Here is a 26414-nt window from a genome sequence, read left to right as displayed (position 1 = left end):
GTGTGTGTACAAATGGAGGCCAGGAGTTGTTAGTTATGTTTCTCTAGAGTTTCTTGTCCTATTTACTGAGTCAAGGTATTTTAATGTACCCAGAGCTTGCTGATTCATCCAATCTAGATAGCTAGCTAGGATTTCTATCTGGAGATCACCTGTTTCACCCTCCTGAAGTTCTGAGGTATCAGGCTGGCAGGCTGCCACATCTACCCAGCTTTTATGTGGGTGCTGGTAATCCAACCTCTGGCCCTCACAGTATTATGGAAAGCATTTTGAAGCCTGTGCCATCTCCCCAGCCTCTATGACAGTAAATTCTAATTTTCAACTTGCTTGGAGAGATCTCTGAGAAGTTAGTAAAGGACACTTCGGAGCGTGAGTGTAACTGATAGCATTTCCAGAGAAGGGTAACTCAGAGAGAAGATATAAATGCAAACAGTATCGTACAGAGGCTGGGGACCCAGATAAAATAAGAGAAGGAGTAAGCCCTCTGTGTCATGGCTACCACGAAGTGGGAGCCTCTGCCATGTGTTCTGATGTGGGAAGCTGTGCTAAATTTTGTCATGTCAGAAATCCTTTGCTTAGGCTGCATGCTGTGACCTTGCAGTTGCTGAGCTTTGCTGGTGGAGGTCTTTGTGTTCCAGGCCATCCTTGGACTATTTACCTTTGAAAGAAGTAGGGAAGTCCCCCCTGAGAAACACCTGGAGGGTTAAGGAAATCCTTTCAGAAAGCTACTCAAAAATAGGAAGTTCTTACAGGGAGCTATGAAGGCTATTGTGTTCTTCTTGCCTGGGAGCTAGGGAGAGAGAGATCAGAATAGATCCTATTAACCTTACTATATAAAGTCTTACTCAGCTGCATTGAAGAGTCTTGATCAGAAATTTTTGACTCATTATTTCTCATGTCACTGTACACCACTTTCAATCCCCACTCCCTCTTTCAGGTGAACCCTGATTCAATTTTTCCCGTGGGCCGGACACATCATGTTCCTTTCATCGTGACACCCTGCTACAGTTAACCTTGGACTAAAACCATAAAACTTGGAGCCAAAATAATTCTTTCCTGTGTTAAACTCTTAGGTGTCTGTCATGGTGTCTGAAATTCCAAACAGCCCAGAAAATTAGTATGATCAAGATGCTACAACCAAAGTGTATAGTGTTTGACATACAAAATATTCCAGCAACTCAATAATGAAAATAAAATTCAAGACTCAGTCTATACTTCTAAAAAAAAAAAAAAGGACAGGGCAATGAGTAATATCAACGTGAAAAGTTTTGACACATCCTTTGCCAGCAAGGAAATGCACGATACAACCATGAGGACGTGTTACGCCACACTCAATAAAGCATCTTTGAGAAGAGAAACAGATAAAAAAAAAAAACAAAAAACAAAAACAATTTACAGTTCCCCAAAACTAAACAAGGGCCAGCATCCATGAAGTATCCGCCACTGCCTATGCATTGAATACTCAGCTTGTGGTGCTATCTCACGGGTGGTGGAGACTTTGAGACTATGTCTATACAGTGCATCAGACCATAGTGCGTGGCCCTTGAAGGTGATACCCATGTAAGGTACAAACCCAATATCTCTGTTTCCTGAACTGGCAGACAAGTGAGGACCCTTTTCTTACAACTCTTGTCTCCATGAGTTCTATAGTGCCCTCCCTTATTCTTCCCTGAAGTTGTTTTGGTATGCTATTTTGTCCTAGTGCCCAGGAAACCCACTACTATACCAAATGATCCAGTGCACATGAGCACATGCACGCACGCACACACACACACACACACATACAACACACACACAAACTGAAAAGACATATTTGTTCCAAAATTTTCACAGCAAATTTCTTTTTTTTTTCATTTTAACCTTACCCTATACTTTATTTTTTTGAAAATAGATTTTTCATATCATATACAGCAACATTATTCTTAAAATTCAAAAGGTGTGGGTAAGCCTAATATCCATCAACTAATATCATAGGTAAACAAAATATTGTATATCCATAGTGGGAAACATTATTCAACCATTTAAGTTGATGTTTTAGGTACATGATGCAACAAAATGAACTTTGAAAACATTTTCCTAGGTGAGAAAAGATCCAAATGAACACATGTTGTAAAATTGTGTGTATATAACATGTCCAGAGCAGACATATCTTTGGAGATAGAAAATAAAATGTATTTTTATTTGAATGGTAGACAACAGGCAATGCGAATCAATGCTAGTGGGGATGCAATTTCTTTAGGGTGATAATGAAAATGTTCTGAGCCAGGCATGGTAGTGCAAGCCTGCCATCCCAGCACTAGGGGAGGCAGAGGCAAGAAGGTCTTTGTGAGTTTGAAGCTAGCCCGGTCTACAAAGAGAGTCCATGACAGCCAAGGCTACACAGAGAAGCTCTGTCTTGAAAAATCAAAAGAAAGAAAGAAAGAAAGAAAGGAGAAAGGAGAAAGAAAGAAAGACAGAAAAGAAACAAACAAAAAGAAAGAAGTCAGGTTCTGAAGTCAGTGATAGTGATTGTACAACCCTGTGAAAATATAAACATTTATAAAAATTAGAGCATGATTCAAGTTGGAGTCAAATTTCATAGCTTGGATTATTTCCATTTATAAAAATCAAGCCACACATTCCAGATTGTAAAAAGGAGAATCTTATTATTCATCTCATTGGAAGATTGTGTTTCTGTATCCCTAGTTTATGAGATGTATGATAGTATACACAAAACAAAAAAATGAGGATGTAAAAAGTGAAACTTGAAAGCTGCAACCAGGTTCTCGTTAAATTTCTTGTGCATCTTAGAAAAGTGACATAATTTGAAGATAGCTGAATGCTTTCCATCTATCTCCACACATGTGGTATCTAAGCAAGAAAGTTTGAAAATCCCCATCTGAGTGGCATACGTACCTCTAATACCTTTAAAGCTAATCACGTCTGACTTGTTCTTTCTAAAGACATCAGGATCTTAATGTTGTTGAGGATTTTGAAATGTGCAAGGAGAGCACTGCAGTCTGGGAGAGCAGTTGCTGCTGCTGTGGAAATCATGCAGTAGGAGGATGGCTATGTCTCCAGAAGGAAGGTGTGTAGTTTCTCAGGTGCAAATAACTTATTGGCTAAATACATCCAGGGTGTTTGGCGCTTGGTACTGCTTCTAGAGAAAGGATCTGGCCATGAGCAGACTGAGCTTTTGAAGCTGCAGCTCTTGTGTCTGAACTTTTAAAAAAATTATTAGAGGCTATTGAATTTTTTTTTTTCTGTTTAGTAGAAAAGCTTGCTTGGCTTAAAAAGTAATTTGGAAGTAACTCTCTTGGAATAATTACAATTGACTTTACTGGTACTTTTTTTAAGATCTGGCACCTAAAAAGTAAATTTATCTCAGATTTTAAAAGTGCCATTAACAATAGTATACGTAAATTCATTTATGACTTTTATACTGCTGTTAACTACACAAAAGCACAAAAATTTCTATCATATAATTTCATAAAGGGAAAAACCAAAACAGTCTCCCTTTGCATGAGTTAGGAACAAAAGGCCTTCCCAGGAGAGAAGGAGGGCCTACCTTTTACTCCCAACTTCTACAGTTCAGTTGAATATGGTAGAAAAGAGGCAGAAAAAAACGTCAGTTTCCTAAATCTATTCCACAGGGAAAAGGGACTGCACGAAGGGGAGAGAAGATCACCTTTGCAAACAATGCAAGGCAGCCAACATGGCCTGAGTGTGAAAAGGGGAAGATGGTCTGGATGCTGAGGGGGAAAAGGAACTGTGGTTGTTAATATCTGTAACATATAGAAACAATTTCTAGCTTCTTTCTCTAGTATACAAAAATGTAGAGAAGATTCTAGGACCACAAGAATCAGCTCCCTTCACATTTTTGCATTTAAAATGTGTGACATAAATATTAATTTTGTTGTGTAATTTGTAACTCAAACTCAACATGACAATGCCCATGTTTTCCATTTGATTTTGTTGCTTTTTATAGTTTTCTTATTTATACTTTTTTTCATCATATTAGGTTCTTCTCTCACTTTCTCTTTTAATATACCATATCTGTAGCAGTATTAATCAAAATAAAGGCTTAAAATAATAAAATATCAATGTATATGGTTTATTTAATAGTTGATGAAAGTGATAAAGGTATGAGAGATAGCAAAATCACTTGGCAGGTATCAAATACAACCTTAGCCAAAGAAATTTCCTGTGATGCTTTCTCAGAAAACTGGGAATAGGGCTTCATCAAGACCCAGCTATTCCATTCTTTGGAATATACCCAGAAAATGTTCCACCACACAACAAGGACATATGCTCAACCATGTTCATAGCAGCCTTATTCATAATAGCCAGAATCTGGAAACAACCTAAATGTCCCCCAGTTGAAGAATGGATAAAGAAATTGTGGTACATTTACACCATGGAATACTACTCAACTATTAAAAACAAGGAAATCCGGAAATTTGTGAACAAATGGATGGAACTAGAGATGATCATACTGAGTGAGTTAACCCAGAAGCAGAAAGATTCACATGGTATATACTTACTTGTAATTGAACACTAACCCAAAAGGGATGTCTCATGAAAGTCTTCACTTCCCAGGAGATTGGGATAGATGCAAGGACCTATTAGGACTCAAGGTGAGAGAAGTATGGGAGAATAGGGAAATAGAAGGATCCAGAGGGTCCTAGAAATCTGCAAGAAGAACATTATGATGGGCCGATCTGGGCCCAGGGGGTCTGCTCAAACTACTGTACCAACCATGGACAATACAAGCAGTTAACATCAAATACCTTCTCTGATCTAGCCAATGGACAGGACTTTCTCCACAGTTGTGTGGAGAGTGGGGACTGGCTCTGACATGAACCCTGGTACCCCATATTTGACCACTTCCCCTTGGTGGGGAGGCCTGCTGGCACTCAGAGAAAGGATAATCAGGCTGCCAAGATGAGACTTGATAGCCTATGACCATATGGTGGAGAGGAGGTCCCCCTCAGTCATAGACCTAGAGGAAGGGAATAGGGTGAAAGCTGGAGGGAGGGAGGAATGGGAGAATACAAGTGATGTGATAACAATTGAGATGTAATCTGAATAAATTCATAAAAGAAAAGAAATGTCCTGTGAGATCAACTAGCTACTGTTGTCTGTGTCAGCTCTAATGGAAAAACCCTGTAACTAGTGAATTAAACTGAAAGGCACCTATGCATTAGTTAACTGGATATATTGATTCCAGCCTGTAATTCCAGGGAAAGAATTTTGGAGTCAGGCAGAAGGCCTGTCTTTGTTACATAGTAAGATGGTAGGTAGATAGGTAGGTAGGTATGTAGGTAGGTAGGTGGGTGGGTAGGTAGGTAGGTGGGTAGGTAGGTAGGTAGTGTAGGTAGGTGGGTAGGTAGGTAGGTACGTAGGTAGGTAGGTAGGTAGGTGGGTAGGTAGGTAGGTGTGTAGGTAGGTAGGTAGGTAGGTGGGTGGGTAGGTAGGTAGGTAGGTAGGTAGGTAGGTAGGTGGGTAGGTAGGTAGGTAGGTGGGTAGGTAGGTAGGTAGGTAGGTAGGTAGGTAGGTAGGTAGGTAGGTAGGTAGGTGGGTGGGTAGGTAGGTAGGTAGGTGGGTAGGTAGGTAGGTAGATAGGTAGTAGGTAGGTAGGGGTAGGTAGGTCGGTAGGTGGTAGGTAGTGGTGGGTAGGGTAGTAGGTGGGTGGGTAGGTAGGTGGTAGTGTAGGTGGGTAGGTAGGTAGGTAGGTAGGTGGTGGTGGGTAGGTAGGTGGGTAGGTAGGTGGGTAGGTAGGTAGGTAGGTGGGTAAGTAGGTGGGTAGGTAGGTGGGTAGGTAGGTAGGTAGGTGGGTAGGTAGATAGGTAGGTAGGTAGGTAGGTAGGTAGGTAGGTAGGTGGGTAGGTAGGTAGGTAGGTAGGTAGGTGGGTAGGTAGGTAGGTAGGTAGGTGGGTAGGTAGGTAGGTAGGTGGGTAGGTAGGTAGGTAGGTGGGTAGGTAGGTGGGTAGGTAGGTAGGTAGGTAGGTGGGTAGGTAGGTAGGTAGGTAGGTGAGTAGGTAGGTAGGTAGGTAGGTAGGTAGGTGGGTAGGTGGTAGGTGGGTAGGTAGGTAGGTAGGTGGGTAGGTAGGTAGGTAGGTGGGTAGGTAGGTGGGTAGGTAGGTAGGTGGGTAGGTAGGTAGGTGGGTAGGTAGGTAGGAAGGTGGGTAGGTAGGTAGGTAGGTGGGTGGGTAGGTAGGTGTAGGTAGGTAGGTAGGTAGGTAGGTAGGTAGGTAGGTAGGTAGGTAGGTAGGTGGGTAGGTAGGTGGGTAGGTAGGTAGGTAGGTAGGTAGGTAGGTAGGTAGGTAGGTGGGTAGGTAGGTAGGTAGGTAGGTAGGTAGGTAGGTAGGTAGGTAGGTAGGTAGGTAGGTAGGTGGGTAGGTAGGTAGGTAGGTAGGTAGGTGGGTAGGTAGATAGGTGGGTAGGTAGGTGGGTAGGTAGGTAGGTAGGTAGGTAGGTAGGTAGGTAGGTAGGTGGGTAGGTGTGGGTGTAGGTAGTGGGGGTAGGTAGGTAGGTAGGTGGTAGGTGGGTCGGTGTGGTAAGTAGGTAGGTAGGTAGGTGGGTAGGTAGGTGGGTGGGTAGGTGGGTAGGTAGGTGGGTAGGTGGGTAGGTAGGTGGGTAGGTAGGTAGGTAGGTAGGTAGGTAGGTAGGTGGGTAGGTGGGTAGGTAGGTGGGTAGGTAGGTGGGTAGGTAGGTAGGTAGGTGGGTAGGTAGATAGGTAGGTAGGTACGTAGGTAGGTAGGTAGGTAGGTAGGTGGGTAGGTAGGTAGGTAGGTAGGTAGGTGGGTAGGTAGGTAGGTAGGTAGGTGGGGTAGGTAGGTAGGTAGGTGGGTGTGGGGTAAGTAGGTGGGTAGGTAGGTGGGTAGGTAGGTAGGTAGGTAGGTGGGTAGGTAGGTAGGTAGGTAGGTGGGTAGGTAGGTAGGTAGGTAGGTAGGTAGGTAGGTAGGTAGGTGGGTAGGTGGGTAGGTAGGTAGGTAGGTAGGTGGGTAGGTAGGTAGGTAGGTGGGTAGGTAGGTGGGTAGGTAGGTAGGTGGGTAGGTAGGTAGGAAGGTGGGTAGGTAGGTAGGTAGTGGGGTGGGTGGGTAGGTAGGTAGGTAGGTAGGTGGGTAGGTAGGTAGGTAGGTAGGTAGGTGGGTGGGTAGGTAGGTGGGTAGGTAGGTAGGTAGGTAGGTAGGTAGGTAGGTGGGTAGGTAGGTGGGTAGGTAGGTAGGTAGGTAGGTAGGTGGGTAGGTAGATAGGTGGGTAGGTAGGTGGGTAGGTAGGTAGGTAGGTAGGTAGGTAGGTAGGTGGGTAGGTAGGTGGGTGGGTAGGTGGGTAGGTAGGTGGGTAGGTAGGTGGGTAGGTAGGTAGGCTGGTGATGAATGGATGGTCAAATAGACAGGCAGAAAGACAGATAATAGTAGACGAGGACCACGGATGTTTCATTTAGTAGTAGCCTAAATTTCCATTGTACATTAACCTTAGGACCTCAACAGAATTGATCTTACAACCCATATCATAGTATTCTTTAACTTTCGGGGTAAGATCAAGGACAGACATTTGGAAATTTTAACATTCATTATTCATTGAAATTCAAAATAAAAACAGAATAGAACTGGGGAGATAACTCAGTGAGTAAAGCTTTAACTATGCAAACATGAAGGCTTTAGTTCAAATCCCCAGAACCAATACAAAACATGACACAGCAGTGTGTGTCTGTGATCCCAATTCTCCTATGGCAATATGGGAGGCAGACACAGGATAATCTCCAGAAGTTTACAGAGAAGCTAGTCTGGGTTACATAGAGGTGGGTAACAAAGAAACCATGTCCCAAACAAGATGGAACAAGTGGAGCAACAAACAACCAAAGTACTCCTCTGACATGCACATGTAAGGCATGGCACATATGTACCCACGTTCACACAGGAGGATGTGTACATATACACATACATCTTACATGCAACCAGAAAGAAAGAGACAGCAGAGACAATAGAGACATGAGGAAAATATATATAAAAGAAAGTATCAATTAAGCATTTGAAAGAGAAAACACCAGAGCTATATTTTCAATGCACAACGCAGTAGAAACAAACCTAAGAAAGCTTATAAAGTAGAGAGAGATGCATAGTTAAGTTTGGGCCTATTCCTCCACTTGGGGGAGTCACACATACATTTGTCTCTCACAGGCACTAGGAAATAGCAGACTTAAGATGGTTACTTTACTAAGCATTTCATTAGACCCACTAACCATGGAAAAGTTTTCACACATACTTCTTTCAATTCACAGAGAAATGGGTTTTGTGAAATACTAACTCATCTTCTCCCAAGAAAGACTAAGAGTATTTTCTGTGGCATTCCAGTTCAGTCTATTAAAATAATTTTAGACTTAAAATTTCCTGGCCATCCTACATAGAGATGTCTCTACTCATTCCCCCTACCAGAATGGAGCTGCGTTGTAGAAAATATTTTGAAATATGGCCATGGTTTTCTTTCCTTAGCATTTGCCTCTCCCCACACATCACATTCTGCTCCCTAACACGCAGGAACATCTTACTCAACAGAAGGTGCTTTTCTTTCTCCAGTATGAATCTTCTAGGCTTTCTGCTTCTTCCAGGTGGTAGTAACCAGACATTTTGTTTCAGGTTCTATTACATGGCTCTTATGGTAAACCTTCTGCAACCATCTGAGTAGCCTTCCCTCTGTTATACTGTAATAAAGTGCTTTACCATCACACACTAGAATGTGTTTCCCAAAGTCAAGGCCATGTCTAATTCTTCTTTCTACAAAGCAATAATGTAAAGCATATAAACAAGAATTTTCTATAAAACAAGATCAACCATATTTTAAGCTTTTATAGATGTTTGATATCTTTATGTTCAATGAATGCATTTATGATGAATGATTATAAAATATCCAAATAATATGCCATAAATAATTTTTTAGTAAAATGACCATACTTTTTAAGATTTTAAAAACAAAAAGACAAATCATCAAAACATATTACTAATAAATATAGATTCAGACAAAAGTTATACAAGACCCTATAGAGTATGCAGAAAGGAAAAAATAAATTTTATAATACACATTAACATAAGAAAAGATCTTTCAAATGTAAAATGTAAGCAAGGTTAAAATACTTGAAATAAATGAAAATTAACTTTTAAAATAATACAATGTTGTGACAGAAGAAATGGCTTAGTTGGCAAAATGCTTGTTATACAAGCCTGAGAACCTTGCGTTTTACCCCGGAACCCACATTTAAAAAAATATCCAGATGCAGCAAAGCACATCTGCAATACAATACTAGGGAAGTGCTGACAGGAATATCTTTAAACTTGCTGGCCAGAAAATTTAGCCTTCAAGGCCTGGGTTCAACAAGAGAATAACAATTTAGGCACAACCTACATCAACCTCAGTCATTTATAAACATGTACACACATATACACAAACACAACAATATTAAAATTATTTTATATATATTTATTTTACGTGTATGAGTATAAGTGTTCTCTCTCTCTCTCTCTCTCTCTCTCTCTCTCTCTCTCTCTCTCTCTCTCTCTCTCTCTCTCTCTCTCTCTCTCTCTCGTGTGTGTGTGTGTGTGTGTGCCATGTGTGTGTGCTATGTGTGTGTGTGATGCCTGTGAAGACCATCAGATCTCCTGGAATTAGAATTACAGACAGTTGTCTGTATTGTGATCTGGGAATTTAACTCAGATCCTTTTCCAAGAGCAGACAATGCTCTGAGCTACTGAGCCATTCTTCCAGCCCTAAAATGTCATTTTTCAAAGAACCATAAATACAGGCTGGAAACATAGTTGAATGGGAGAACATTTGCTCAGTATACACAGGGCTCAAACTCCAACCCACAGCCTTGAATAATAAACAGAACACAACACAACAAATTCATAATAACAAAATAGTACATAGAAAGAATGAGACCTGCAAATTAAAACTTGATGCAAACAAAGTGTTTTTAAGTTTATGACTCAATACCTAGATTCCACACACGGAGTGTAAAGAATAACTCCAGTGTGTGCCCCCAAAGGCTTTTCTGTACAAAGGAAGTCCAAGCCTTACTCCAACTTCCTCACATGGGCACTTGTAAGATTCTTGCAGCAGTGGTCAGAAAACATATGACTATCCAAGCATCAAGGAAAAGGCTCAAAGAAGGAGCTCTGTCCCTCTGTGGTAGTTTGGGTAAGAATGTCCCCAAGAGGCTCATATATTTGAATGCTTAGTCACCAGGAAGTGAAACCGTCTGAAAGGATTATAAGGAAAAGCCCAGCTCTGGTCAGGTCTCCCTCTGCCTGTATTTCAGGATGTAGTTTTCTGGTGCTGCTCTCACATCTGCCTCTATGCCGCCATGCTTCCTGCCATGAAAATAGACCACGCTTCTGAAACTGCAAGCCAGCCAGTAATTAAATGTTTTCTTTTATAAGAGTTGCCTTGGTCATGGTGTCTCTTCACAGCAATAGAACACCGAAGTGACTAAGACACCTACTTTTTCAACTTTGCTGTTTCTTCTCACTTAGAATAATAACAGAAGCCTGAAAGACCAGCAGCTGCCTGTGTCCACATATTAGCCAGCACACAGATAAAGGTATGGTTGGAAAAATTGACAGGAAAAATTGATGAGCCTGGACTTCTCATAACATAACTATGATTTTCTATGAAGTATTAAATCCCTATGTTTTTAAGCTGCTATGATGGATAAATTTATGTGTCAACTTGACTGTGCCACAAAGCACTCTGGCATTTAGTCAAACATTCAGGTATACACATTAAAGTGTTTCATGAAGGCACTACTGTTGGAATCTGAACATTGAATAATGCACATTGTGAGTTGCCCTCATGAGTTAGTCAGGACAGGAACCAATCAAAAAGCTAACAGGGAAAGCATCAGATGCCTTCAGATAAACCCAAGCCTCAGCTAGCATGACTCAGCTTCCAGTCACATGAGCCAGCCTCCCTCTCCCTCCCTACCTCTTCTCTCTCTCTCTCTCTCTCTCTCTCTCTCTCTCTCTCTCTCTCTCTCTCTTTCTCTCTCTCACACACACACACACACACACACACACACACGAAGACCATTAACTTATGTCCAAATGCATTCCAAAGAACATTTCAGGATCTGAAATTTTCAGTTTGAATTTCACCTTTAATAGCACAATAAGCACACAATAACACAATTCACACAGCAGTCTGGATTCCGACCATAATGCACAGTTCTGCTTCAATTCTCTTGCCAACTCCCTGAGCTAATCATCTTGAGCCCTGTAGTTTGTCCTTGCTTAACTTTTCATACAGTTGTACTGCATTCATGTTCTCTTTCTCTCTGTTCCTCTTTTTCTCTGATTTTCACTCTTACTATTCTGTTTCTTTAGAGAACCCTAACAGTTCATGTTAGTCAAATCATCTTTTACTTACATCTGAAAGTATTTCAGAGTCAGCAGTGACCAGAGTAGATAGATTAGTGCACACATTTTTATATTACCAATAGTAAAAAAATTTTTACATATGTATTATATCCATTAAGTAAATCTAAATTGAAATGATATCACATGCCTAAAGTAAACTGAACTCCAATATTATTTAAGCTGTAGGGAAATTGCACATTCACTCAACACTAGCAAGATTATAGTCTGTTCTGCTTCTATAGAGATCCCTCACTATGTAGTGAAAATACTTACTTTTTTCTGGTTATTTTGCTTTGAGAAGATATTCCTTGGCATTATCTCAGAAAAAGAAAGATGTATCAAGATATTTGCTGTATTTTCATTATATACATTAAAACCTAGGAAAAATAAAACAGAGGAACCACAAACCAGATAGCAGGGAAATAAATTAATTCTGTGGTCTAAAACAGCCAAAACCAAACCATGACCCATGCATGGTAACATTAGGGTAACATTTGGGTAAAATGGTGAAACACAAAAACTGCACATGATATGCATGCAATAGAGGACTAATAATAAATTTATGGAGATGAAAACACAGGTAACATTGTGTCTTTGAAAACCCACAGGCACTCTGTTAAGTATAATCAAGCAAATGGTAGCACAACCAACAAATAATTAAATTCTCAAAAGTATGTGCCATGCCACACCTGGTAAAAAGCCTAAACGATGATAAAATTCACACAACAGAAAGAGTATTATCCTTCAAAAGCCATCACTGTGGTAGGCTCCACAGTCACTGTAGTTATCATTCATTTCTGTAAATATTTTAAGAACTTTCCACCTGAAATTGCCTTTAGAAACCTGGCAGCCTTCCAAGTCATTTAAATGGAGGCAAAATTGGTGCTTAAGAAAAGAATTGATCTCCTGAAAGAGTGAAAACATGATGAATGAATGATTTGTAGCTTAAGCCAACATATGTCATAAAAATGAGTCTAGTTTTAAAATTTTAGCCCATTATTAGATTCCAAAGACAATTTCAAAAGATAAACACCAGCCATGTTTACATTGATGGCGCCTGTATTGGAAAATGTATTTAGAATTACAGAAGCTATTTTTACAGTAATACTGATTAGATGTATACATTCTAGTACATTTTTATTAAAATACATTAAAAGTTATTTACTGCAACATTATTTTTTTAAAGTAGCACCAAGTTGGGGCTGGAGAGATGGCTCAGTGTTTAATAATATTAGCTGCTCTACCAAAGCCCTGGGTTCAGTTCCCAGCATCCACATGACAACTTAAAATTGTCTCTAATTCTAGTTTCCAAAAGTCCAACATTCTTTTCTGGCTTCTATGAGCACCAGGCTAACATGTGATACCAGACATACATATAGGCAAAATAGCCACATGGATATAAATAAATATATAAATGTTCAAGTGTCAATAAGCTAAAAACTTGGTAATGAGGAAACATATTCATCATGATGTTCCATTTTAATGGTATATTTCACAGCCACTCAGGTGCTAATTATGAAATATAGAAAATAGCAGGGAATTTTTCTAGTAAATAAAGAGAAATGCCAAGTTGCATGTAAATCATTAAATAAATAAAAAAAATTTGTGCATAAAGAACAGAACAAAAAAGATGCTCCACCACACAACAAGGACATATGCTCAACCATGTTCATAGCAACCTTTTTCATAATAGCCAGAACCTGGAAACAACCTAAATGTCCCTCAGACGAAGAATGGATAAAGAAACTGTGGTACATTCACACTATGGAATACCACTCACCTATAAAAAAAAAAAAACCAAGGAAATCCAGAAATTTGTGGATAAATGGATGGAACTATAAATGATCATACTGAATGAGTTAACTCAGAAGCAGAAAGACTCACATGGTATATATTCACTTATAATTGGACACTAGCCCAAGGGGCATGTCCCATGAAAGTCTTTCCTTACCAGGAGATTGGGATAGTTGTGAGAACATCCTATTGGGAGTCTAAGTGAGAGACGTATGGGAGAATGGGGAAATGGAAGGATCTAGAGGGTCCAGAAACCTACAAGAAGAACATCGTGATGGGCTGATCTGGGCCCAGGGGTTCTGTTCAAACTACTGTACCAACCAAGGACAATACTTGCAGTAAACATATAACCCTTTCTCAGTTCTATACAATGGACAAGACATTCTCCACAGTTATGTGGAGAGTGGGGACTGACTCTGACATGAACTCTGATGTCTCATATTTGACCACTTCTCCGTGGTGGGGAGGCCTGGTGGCACTCATAGGAAGAAAAAGCAGGCGACCAAGATGAGGCTTGATAGCCTATGACTATTTAGTGGGGGAGGAGGTTCTCCTTGGTCACAGACATAGGGGAGGAGAATAGGGTAAAAGTGGGAGGGAGGCAGGAATGGGAGGATACAAAGGATGGGATAACAATTGAGATGTAATCAGAATAAATTAATTCAATAAAAAAGAGCAGAACAAAATATGGTGTAGTAGAAAGAGTGTAGATAGAGGAAACGACAGATTTATTTTTCTTTTGAACTTGATATGAAAGATCAAATGGAGGACAGTAAAGTCCTCTCAGGTAACTGAAGCCACACACAATCATATTTGGAAGAATATTTAATGCTGAGGAAAATGATTAACACATTTCAAAATATTGTATATGTTCGTCGTACACTTGCGTAACTGTGACTCTTTACAGTAAAGCATGTCTGGGAAAGCAGATAAAAAGGCAAAGGTGATGTTTTGTGTGTGGTAGAATCATGAATGATTTTTATGTTCATTTTTTCTTTTCTATACTTTCTAAATTTGTTACATTTACAGTCAGAAAAATATGAAACATTTTAACCTTAAAACATGAATCTCTAAGTGTGATATGTGATATTCTTTTAAAGAAATAAGAAGTGTGTGTGTGTGTGTGTGTGTGTGTGTGTGTGTGTGTGTGTGTGTCTGCCTGTCTGTCTGTCTGCCTGTCACATGTGTGCAGCTACCATCGAGACCAGAGGAGGGTGTTGAATCTTCTGGAGTTTGAGTTACAGGCAACTGTAAAGCCCCTGATCAGAATGCTGGGAACCAAACTTGGTCCTCTTGAAGAAGAGGCAGTATTCTAGTCACTGAGGCATTTCTTCAGCATCTCTGTGGTGTTTTTAATTTAAAAAAGGAAACTGCTGTTTGGTGTGATGTGACATGGCTGTAGCTGCAGCTGGCGGGAGATGTTTTGGAGAACCCCAGGCTTTAGTATTGCCTGCACTACACAGAGAGAGACTGCCTACAAGGGATGGAGGAAGGGAGGAGGGAACTGAGGAGAAAGAAAGGAGAAAGGTTGTGGGCCAGGCTGAGGGTAGGAGGCAAGGAGCAAAGGAATTCAACTGCTTTCGTATTCTCAGAGCCTGGAGGTTAAATGGCTGTGCTAATGCCTTATTCTTCCATTTTTCTATTCCTTTCTAGAAATATCTTCTTCTAAATAGGTTTTAATGATTAATAATGATTTTTTTGTGCAGACAGATTTTTAGGATGGTGGATCTGTTGCAGCGTTTTGAGTCCATTCATTTCCTGTAGTTTCAATTAATACAGTAAACACTTGAAATGGAACAAAAATTTTCTTTGGAGAAAATTTCCTTTTAGAGAGAATAGAAGAACAAGGAGACATATGAATGGTACTGTGCAGTATTTACTACGCATATGAAATTTGACAACACCGACTGAACTCTTGCATGTGTCATGGAGAAAATGGGTGATGGCAAAATGAATCCGTCTAAGGTGCGGGCTGCTGAAGAGCTGGAGAGTGGCTCAGATATAATGCTTAGTTGATGTAAAATACTTTCATCTTGTACTTTGAAGTAAGCAAATGTAGTTTTTAACCACAAAGTCATGGTATAAACAGGACATCAGTAGAAAGGCACTTTATAAACATCTGGATAATGTGTTCCTTAGGCCTAAGCCTAAAAACCTCAAGAATCAGCTGGCAACAGTTCAGAGTCCACCGCTGAGTGAAACACATTTCAGCCATAAAAACTTCCAGTATTTGCTGTGGTTTCAGATAGCAGAGAAATATGCTGTAAAACGTAATCCCTTCACAAACAGTATAGTCAGGTACAGCCTTCAATTTTAAATTTAAGATAAGCCACCTAAAAATGAATGGAATATAACTCTTAAAAAGTTAGTAATCAGAGACAGTTGTTTTTATATCTGAGGACACAGTTAAACTTTGGAGGGAAAGTAGCATCTATGAATATTTTTGAATCATATAAATTCCATCAGATAGCTAGTCAATCCCTCATAATGTGCTCAGTATTCAGGTAAGTTCTGCTTTTATATAAAGAGATATAATTTTAGACGTTATTCTACTAGTTGCTTTTCAAAAATATATTCCAATAGGTCTCATTTGCTGAGAAATTTAGCAAGCTGCTTGGTATAGTGGCTGAAAACTGCCAGTGACTCTCAGAGTATTTTGTGAGCCTTCTACTTTTATTGACAAATAAACTATTCAGTAATCTGTCATTAAACAATCTCCAGTTCCAGAATTTAAACCTTTGCTACCATGTCAACCTTGGAAATAAAAAATTGCTAATTCATTAAAAGGAAGAAAAAGAGCTCAGGTCAAGCTTATTCGTACTAGGCTCTTGATTGTGCAATTAGAAGTGTTGGGTCACTTTTTAAAAATGCCTTATTGGGCATTTATATGAGTTAGGCTCATGCTAAGCAACATATAAAACAAAAGTAAATCCCATCTGAAGGGAAAAAACTAATCATTTTGTAAAAACTTAGGTTTTATATATCCCAAACTGTATGATATTATCAAAGTTTACCTCTGTTATTGAGGACCAAGATGTGCTATTAATGTGTCTCTATTATGTCTAGTACTTATTAATCACCCTTGTATGTACACAGTAGATTATTATGTACTTGTAAGACAGAGGGATTGATGGAAAAGATGTCCATTATTTTCATTATTACGTTCCCTACTAGAAGATGTTAACTGTAAGTTTTGTAGATTGAGTTTAGGAAATATGTAACCCTCTTTTTTCATCTACACTCTGTAAGTTCTTAAGCAGCGTAGGTCCATCTAAAAATCAATATCATTGGAATTTTAAAATAAGTCTGACAGAGAGTCAGTCACACAGCAACCTAAAGAAAGCTCAGATTAGAGGCGAAGGCGTGCTACCAACCCTCCCAGGACAAATGAGTGGAAGCTGAGTGTAATGGGAATTCAATAAGTGGCCACCATCTACAGGGTGGCTTATTGATTGGAATCAACAACAGAAGAGTTCTTCTGGGATCCTGGCAATTTTACCTGAACAAATCACAGGACAGGTGGGTACAAGTATTTAGGATGCTGCTCCATGCTAAGTCCAATGGGTGTGCAGAGCTTCCTTCTCAGCTCTTCCTCACATAGACCCAGAGTCCCCTGGGTCTGATTACAGCATCTACCTCTCTGCTCCAGACAAACTCCCAGGATCTTACTGAAGAGAAATACAGCCCTTTTAAGTGCCCAGATCTGAAAGAGGGCTGGTGGCATTAGAACCATGATTTTTATTTTGAACCCTAGAGATACGGGGTCACATTATAAACCAGGGACTGAGGTTTAAATTTGCCATTGACACCAACAGTATGACTGAGGTCAGCCTTCTGAATCAGGCTATGCCTCAGACTTTGTCCGTAAAAGAGAGAAGATGCTGAGCACAAAGTTGCTGGGTCTTCAGGATACTTTACATGCAGAATGCCTCTCACTCTGTAATTATTGAGATACATATGACTACAGTCATTATTATATTTCCAGGATGACCTGTCTTCAGCAAGCAGAAGCCATCACTTAAAGCTTATACTCCAGCACTCCCCTGATGCTTTCTTCCATAAACCCCACTACTGGAAGCACTCCAATTTCTGTTATTTTATTGATTTATTAACATAAATGATAATATCCAACATTATATTGTCATTTATAATTTCCTAAGTGTTTTTGTAAAGTTTACTGACATTTTACAATAATTTTATAAAATAAGAAGTTAGAAAAACAAATGAATATATTCTAGCTAACCTTTAAGAAATTTGTTCAATATCACATAAATAGCATTGAAAAGAATGGGAATTTATTTTTTAAAAAGTTCCATTAAGTGGAATAAGTAGGCCGTTGGGTTGGGAAACACTCTGCCTCTGCTTCCTCTCCCAATGCTCTGCTTCCCTTCCCATCCTGTTCTTCCAATTAACCTTCATGTTTATTTCTATGTGTTTGTAAATATAGAAGCCAGGTAGATTTAGAACAGTTTTATACTTTTCTATAATAATAGAAGTCATCATTTTTTGAGACAGGGTTTCTCTGTGTAGCCTTGGCTGCTCTGGACTCACTTTGTGGTCCAGACTGGCCTTGAACTCACAGAGATCTGCCTGCTTCTCCCTCCCTTAGTGCTTGGATTAAAGGCCATGCCGCCATGTGCAGCTTAAATTTGATTTCTTTAACTGGCATTTATGAAGGTACTCCTCTATATTTGAAAGATGTGATGGTAACTATGATATTTGTTACTGTCCTGTATACTGCTGCTCTGATCTAAGCCCTGTTGGAATTCTATTCCTGTAAACTTTCAGACACGGACCTGCTTCGTTTCATCTGAGTTGGATCAGGACAGTTCTCTGCAGAGAGTCTTGCTTTGCAGTCTTCCTCTTCTCTGATGTGGAAAAGGAAACAATTTGAGTGAGATTGTGTATAATGTCTTGAACTTCCAGGAAACTGGGGAACCCTAGATGTTATCACCTATCCTCTCTAGCGGAGAGGGTAAGGATGGAAATTTTCCTGGGTATACACACTGGGGACTGGTTCAGGGAAGATAGAACAGGTCCTTAATTCCTCTGAAAGGGGCACAATATGTGAGCCCTGGTTAGAAAATTGGTTAGGAAGAGGGCAGGGAACAGTGTCATTTTTCAATAGAAGTTTAGAGCTATCCATATACTTATATCTTTACCTATATCTACATGTATGTATGTATGTATGTATGCATGCATGTATGTATGTATGTATGCATGTATGTATGTATGTATGTATGTATGCATGCATGTATGTATGTATGTATGTATGCATGCATGTATGTATGTATGTATGTATGTATGTATGTATGTATTATGGTGTCTATCAGGACAAAAGTAATACTAGTCATTGTCAGTCACAGTCACTTACGACATGGCTTATAATCATGAAGACCGAGAACAATTATGTATACTATCAAAATATGTCAAAATAATTTTATTTGAAGACAAGACCAAAACTGCCCATGAATTCTCAGTCTTTACAGTTTGCTATTTATGCAGCTTCACCATCTGCTCAAAACTTTAAAAGCCATTAAATGATTCTCCAACCAAGACCATCCATCCTCCATGGAATTCCTTGGCAGGTCTGTACCTGGCACATTTCAGCGTACAGCTGCTCACCTGAGAAGAGCCTAAAAGAGCCACAAGCACACATTAAAAATGGAAAACAACTCTGGGAGCTAGAACCAACACTTCTCTGAAACAGGGAACAAAACCTCACTGTGTTCATTCACAAAGCAGGCACAATACCATTGCATTCCTGACTATGAAAAGCTTTGAAGCCTCCTTTCCTTTCCCGTTCCCTGCCATGTGCAATAGAAAATAGTCACTCAAATCACCTTCAACCTTTCTTCCTGTACTCACCACTCATCACATCTCCACTTCCTGCTCAAGTTCCCCTCTCAGCTGCCCCTCCACTCTCTCCAACTTCTTTGAAAGATACCGACCTTCATTTTCTTTCAATTGTCTTATATTTTACTCCTCTATAATTTCTTCCCCTATAAGCCATTCAACTATCAAGCTAGCTATCTAAAAGGCCCTGCTTTTCACCCAAGTCTAAACCTCCAACTTATACCTTCCTTCCAAGCTCCCAATACTTGTTTCCACTCAGCTCTACCTGGATTAGCAACCAAACCATCATCCTCCCCCTGCTCTGAACAGGTTTTTTTTTTTTAAATATACCTACAACTGCTATTGGCTAGAAACTATAGAAATTCAATCTTTATTTGCTTGTTTCCTTTATTTCTGAATTGGTTAAGACTTGTCACTGTTGCACATAACAGAACTTCAAAATTCCAGTGCCTTCAAGAAGGCAACTCACTCCTTTAACGTAGAAGTCTGATGGAATTTACTCTAGGGATGGTGTGACAAGTCCAATTCAAAGATTCCTTCATGTCACACATGGAATATTCCCAGGGTCCAAACAAGCTGGATCTAGACCCAGAACGCAGAGGAACATGCTATAGAAGTATATCCTACAGAAAAAAAATGGGGTGTGCCAGCTGTATTCTAGGTTAGGCTGTGCTTAAGAGCAAAACGAGCATGCTACTTTAGGACCAAGCTTAGCCACACAGGTGGATATATAGCCAAAGGAAATGAGGAAATATTTTAATCTTTGACATTATACCTGGCCTTACAAATATCCAGGTGTCCTCCTCCATGTTCCTTATTTAGTGGTCCTAACCCTCCATATTTTACCTCTACAATGAAACATCACCAACATCAGAATATAATTTCCAACTCCAAATCAAAATCAACCCACTAATCAAAATATCAGTAGCTTTTCAATGCCAGTGAAACTAAGCCCGTGTTCTTCAACTTGCTCCTCAACACTACCTGACTTTTGACTGCATGCTACTTTTTTAAAAATCAAACACAACGTCCAAAATTGATAAAGCCTAAGTACTGTTTGCAGTTATTGAGTTTCCAAAGTTTTGCTGCAATTGTACTTCATCTTTACACATATACACAAATACAAAAACCAATATTATGTTCTTATTTTAAAGATGAGTAATCTTAGACTCAGAGAGATTAATAAATCAATTATAAATGGATAGCTGGAATGACATAGTGTGTAGCCTTAAGACTCACTATTTCTCTGCATTTTCTACTCCAAACCCAGGCCACATGCTAATCACCAAACACACTCTTCTTCCTGGTGCAGCCTATCCTTTTACCTCACCCACGATCCCTACTGAGATCACATCATTTGTTGACACTCCAACCATCTTTGACTGGCTAAAATACTATCTCCTCCATAAGAGCCTCTCTGATTTGTTCATCCCCTATCCTTCTATTTCTCATTCCTCAAACCCAAATTCCTTTTCCTCTGGTTGCTCACAATGTTTTGATTTTCCTTTACTGTCTTCATCATATTTAACCGTCTGTCTTCTGTGACTGTATCCCAACCTGCCCTCTGGGCTGGCTTGTCATTCAGAGTCTCAAACCCATGTGTTGGTCTTGTGGAGGCTCGCTGTGAGGCTGTGAGTAACATCAACCTTCAGATATTCTGAGGACTCTTCCAACTTGCATTTAATGAATAAATCTGAATTTAAACATACCAGGTTTGCTTCAGAACAGGAGCATCTGTTTTTACTTCCATCTCTATAAACTGCTGAGTATGTTCTCTGCAAATCTCTGATGCCAGAATTAGCAACGAGAAGTGAGAATGCGAAAATCTCGTCACATTTCAGTGACAGCATGGTCATGTATGTGCATCTGCAGGGTCATGCGCATTAATTGAGAAACGGAAGATTTTGAAAGTTTAGTAACCGACACAACCTTCCTCAATCAGTGTTCCTCTTCTCTTTGCCGTTCAAATGCTTCCCTCTCAGCTCTGACCCTCTTCCATAAACTTGATAACCCTTTCAGTGCTGTTCACAATTGTCTGCTTTTTCAGTCATATGCTTGTAAACTATCTGTGAAAAGGAAAGCACTGGGCATATAATTGTATTTCTAATGAAAGTTATGTGGTTTAAATTTTTGACATTCTAAAATGTTCATGCTGACTTAGAATTACAATCTAGTCAATATATACCTTGTGACATCAACAACCAAGTTTTAGTCATTTTTTTCATGAATGCAAAGCTCAATGTAAACCAACCAACCAACCAACCAATACATATTCAGTATTTAACAACAGCTTGGTAAAGAAGGGCAACCAAATGACTCCAAAAGAAAGACTGTTTTATTTCTGGGTCTTATTTCCTTACTTTTCAAAGATTGAACCCTGTGGTGTCCAGGCATGCACAAACAAACATACACACACCCGTGCGCTCTGAAATCCAAAATTTTAATTTAAAATTTTTACTTGTTATCAAAATATTCACTTTAAAAATCCATTTACTAGATTTGAAAGTGGGTACTATTTTTTTTTTTAATTTCAGTTTGAAACAGGGGGTATTAATGCTGCCTAAAGTTAATCTACCTAACAGGAAGAAAGAATTGTGCCATAGAAGTCTGTGTTAAGTGCTCACAGGCTCATGGTGTCTGCTACATCTTGTCTCTTCAGCCAATTCAGGGAAAGTCTTAATTCTTCCATGGAGTCAAAGGATCCCAAACAACTATTTCAGCAGACCCACCCTATGAACGAGAGGAGCTGAAATATGTGCATACCCCATGTGCACTGGCTCCCACCCTTTTGACTGTGCAACATTAGTAAATGGCTGTCTCAGAAATTCACCTTCCTCTTGCCACAGCTGCTGAGAAAGGAAGCTCCGGAGAATCAAAAAGCATATTCAAGACCCAAGACCCATTCAATCCAATGGAAGGATTTTAAAGGAAGCATTTGGAAACTTCTTCAATACAAATAAATAACGCTTTAAAGCTGTAGCAATATTCTCTCAGCTTTTCAATTGGGAAATTGCCTATGTTGAAAACATGCTATTGTCAGTGATTTTCCTTTCTATTGAACATCTCTTCTTTGCCTGTATCATTCTCCTGATAACTAAGAAAACACACTGAACTCCTACATTCTATATATAGTTAGTCGTTTACTACACAGCAAAAGGATGAACATGCTCTTGGAGGAGACCATTAGGAAGGGAAGTAGATCACGTCAGGTGACCCACCTTTATGAGCTCGTTCTTCTCATTAAGAGCCTTGAGCCCCAGTGTGTCCAATGCCTTTGAAAATCATAGACTCTTCATACTTCCCAAACTGTTTGGTGCTGTGTTTAAGTTAATTATCAGTCATGATTAAAAAAAACATACTGACTTACTTGAATTGAATACTCAGTCCTAAATGAGATGTCTTCATCAAACCCCTCCCCTAGGGTAGAGGGAGCTATGTGGAAGAAGAGATAAAATCAGAGCAGTAATTCTATTTGTTCTGTGTGTTGTGGAAAAGAAGGCTAAAGGCTCTTTAATGGACAGCCATGCAAGTCAGTGCTTCAGAAGCAGTCAGTAGTGGTCTGAATCTGAAGGACATGGCAGGCTCTCCTGATGCAATTCGGTCTGCTTTAGGTTAAAATGATTAATATTGTCCTCACTCTGCCTAGCAGAAAAAAAGGAACACCGAGCTACCATAGTTTTGAAGAACAATACTTAGAATTCCAACCAAAAAAAATTCTTAGACAAAAAAAGAAGCAAAAATATAAAAATGACATTGAAAACAAAACAAAAAATAGCAACTATGACAATAAAATAATATTATATAGAAGAGATTTCTAAGTTAAGCTCTTAGAAAATGCTTATGCCAACACACACACACACACACACACACACACACACACACACACACACACACCAGTGTACAGGGGATGTGGAAAATTATGCATCACATCTACAGCATTGCTTATAGCTAAAGATACTGACTTGAGTAAAATAGTAGTGATAATGAAGATAAATATACATCTGTGTTATCCAAATTATTAACAATTTAAAACCAACTGTCAGAAGTAGTTAAATGGTTTGGGGGCTTGGAATTATGTCTATACACATAACTCTCTATATGACTGAGAACACTATACTTATAGCAACAGCCAGAAGGTTAGTGACCCCCCACCCCAAACTCTTTTGTCATGATAGCAAAGGAGAAAAGCCTAGGAGCTAGAGACATGGAAAAGCATGCAGAATGATACCAAACAAATCCTGGTAACCCCAAGAATATGACCACCTTTTTCTATCTCCCTACAAACATTTCTTTTATTAACCATTACATTTTTTTTTCTTGAGGTACCATTTCAGGTACGCATCTCCTCCACCTCAATACTGGGTGCCCTAGTGACAGGCATTGTACAGTGCGCAGCATATCTCAAGATCCTGCCTTACTCCTAGCAGAGTGTGTTCACATGGACTATACAAACCACACGTTTTTATCTGTTAAACCAAAATGAAGGTAGCTCTGAAGCACCATTAATTGAGACAATCAGTTTGGAATAATGAATTGTACATCTACCCCCTGCTTAACATTTGCCAAATTCAGTTTTTCACATCACAAGGGTCTATGTCACTCATCTATGCACAGTCTGCCTGTCTTCTGACCAGCCTTGCTATCTGTATGTCCTGAATAGGTCAGTATAAGGACAAGACAAGAGAACAATCCTTTAAGAACAGTTCACAGTAAAAAAATCAAGACATAGAAAGTGTAAAATAAATAGTTATTGACACCTTGGCAACCGAAATGTCTCTTCTGGCTGAAACATGTACAAAAATCAGCTAAGGGTGACTAGACACAGCTATGCAACCAAAGCATTTCTCAGTAACTGCAGTTAGGAAAGGCTTTTCACTTTTCATTTTGATAACCGGCCAGCAACCCTAAGAAATCTCTCCCTTATGGTTCATCTTTGAGGATAAGACTGCATAGGGACACACAAAGCTCTTTTCAAAATTTTCTGCTCAAAGCCTTGGAATAAATGATTTCATAAGAAGAGATCTAAATGTGGTCTTTCAGTGCAGTGGAGGAGGGGTGGATATTTATATATTTGCTGTTGTTTGTTTCTTTTTTTGTAAACATACAGGTGTGCCTCCAATCCAACTGGGTACTAATTTCCAGAACTCTCTGCTCATTGGCTTTGGTTTATCCCCTTACATATTTAATTTTCCCTAGCAAACTTGAAGTATTATCTACTGCTAAATTTGTGGCAAGGTTCTATATAGTGTGGGCTATCCAAGACTATGAACAGCCAGGCAGAGGAACAGAGAAATTAAAGATCTTTCCAGGCAGAAACCCATGTTTCTGTGAGTTGCCAATCTGTATAAGAGAGGATAGATTTGATCATTGTCCCTAGAAGGTAACATCACACAAACAAAATAGGTGCTGGGTATGTGCCAAGACCAAGCCCAGCCTCCTGCATCTCCTAAGTAACTTCTTAGTTACTGTACAAAGATGATGAGAGCCTGCCCTTTCTGTCTTCATCAGAAGTTAGGACTAGACAGAACAACAAGAAACTAGAGGTTTTTTAAACCTCTTTCTTCATATCTTGCAACCAAAATGTTGTCAAGATTAGAAATAACTCACCTAACCCTGAGCCTCCATGACCGTCCATACTCTCTGCCACTTCTCTACTTCTCTTCTGTCTGCCTACACTGTTTCAATAATGTGGCCTGCTTTTTGTTGTTGTTGTTGCTTGTTTGTTTGTTTGTTTGTTTTTTGAGACAGGGTTTTTCTGTGTAGCCTTGGCTGTTCTGGACTTGCTTTGTAGACCATGCTGGCCTCAAACTCACAATGATCGACCTGCCTCTGCTTCCTGAGTGCTAGAATTAAAGGCATGCGCCACCACGTCCAGCTTGTGGCCTTCTTTCAAATGGCTCTGTCCACTCAGTCTTCACACTAGCTGTTCTTTGATGCAAAGATTGCTGCCTCAGGTCTCCAAGTGGACAGTGTCTTCTCATCACTCAACTCCAAATCAGTGTGATCTTCTAAAAAGATCTTTGTTACCAATATAACAGTGTAACATCTCTTGTCTCCAAACAACAGGATACTCCATTAACTTGTTTTACTTTTGGAGTATTTTGTCACCCTTTGAGATTACTTTCCTCATTTGCTATTTCCTTCCTTCTGCTCCCATTAGTATACAAGACACATGAGGGAGGAGTTCTGGTTTATTATTCATAGTCACTGTATATTCCCAGTTCCCTTTGTAGAGTGGGCCTTCATTTATTTGTGAATAAATAAATGAGAGCAGCTGAAAGGACTTTTTCATATAATGACTAAGAAAGAACCTCTGAAAAAGTGGCTTTACAGTTAAGGTCTCAATGAAAGAAACAAGTGAATATATGCGTGAATGGGTGAAGGAATGTATGATCTCCATATCCTAGAACCTAGTTAATCTATATCTAAGAGCCAAGAATTCTCCTATTGTCTTTGCCTTAGTCCCTTGAACCTATGGTATGGCACCATTAATCTTCTATTCTCTGTTATTCTGGCAGTTTTCTATTATTCTGAAATGAAAAGATATTGTGCTGAAAAGGTAGCTATGATATTGCACTTCATGTGGCAACTTGACTGGGTATAGTAAGTCTATTCTTTGAAAGTACCTTTGGGTGGGACTAATATTTATATTGGTGGACTAAGTAGAGAATATTTCTAATGCAGATGTGATATATATCCTAAATTGCTAATTTGCTATAACTCTAGAAATATAAATATCTTCAAATCAATTAGGTAAAGCCCCAGGAACTCTTGGTAAGAAAAGAAGTATATTATAGCACCTTGCTACCAGGATATCCTGTCAGCTGTAAGCAAGTTTCACTAACCATTTCCTCTAAGTTCTTTTTTAGGCTGTCAATGAGTCTTCAACCTCAAGGTTAAATCTGAATTGCCATGATTAGTTTTGTCATTGGTATGGAACCTAATAGCAAATACATGTATAATTTATGAGAAAAGCAAATAATGAGGTTTGTGTAGTCTACCCTATTGGTACTTTGTTTTTTTGCTCACAATAAGCTTTTTTCACTACCTTCAAAAATATGTAAATACAGAGAGAAAACACACAGGGTGAAAAAGTTCATCTTCTAATGTGAACTGAATACTGGCCTCAAATCAAAACCCTAGATGCCCACCATTATAAATATCTGCTGTGTTTGTGTGAGTAAAGCATCATCTTGTATTGTTCTTTCGGAATGTCTGTAATAGCCCAGCACAAAGTTGAAGAGAAGCATTTCACTGCAAACACAAGCAAACAGTAAATGTCACTTGAATTACCAGTGTTCAGAAGAGAAATTCCATCTGTGTCTGTAAAGGTTGAGCTCTCTTAGGGCTCCTCTGCTCTCGGAGTATGTTAAG

General features: G+C 39.3%; 1 protein-coding gene across 1 annotated transcript in view; it reads right to left on the bottom strand.

The window, feature by feature from the left end:
• Positions 1–26414, bottom strand: part of Cpq (carboxypeptidase Q) — a 324103-nt gene that overhangs the window by 244682 nt on the left and 53007 nt on the right. The gene's annotated exons all lie outside the window — the stretch shown is intronic.

This window comes from Acomys russatus, chromosome 17 (genome assembly GCF_903995435.1).
Source record: "Acomys russatus chromosome 17, mAcoRus1.1, whole genome shotgun sequence".
Classification (NCBI taxonomy): domain Eukaryota; kingdom Metazoa; phylum Chordata; class Mammalia; order Rodentia; family Muridae; genus Acomys; species Acomys russatus.
This window is presented reverse-complemented; position numbering and strand designations above follow the sequence as displayed.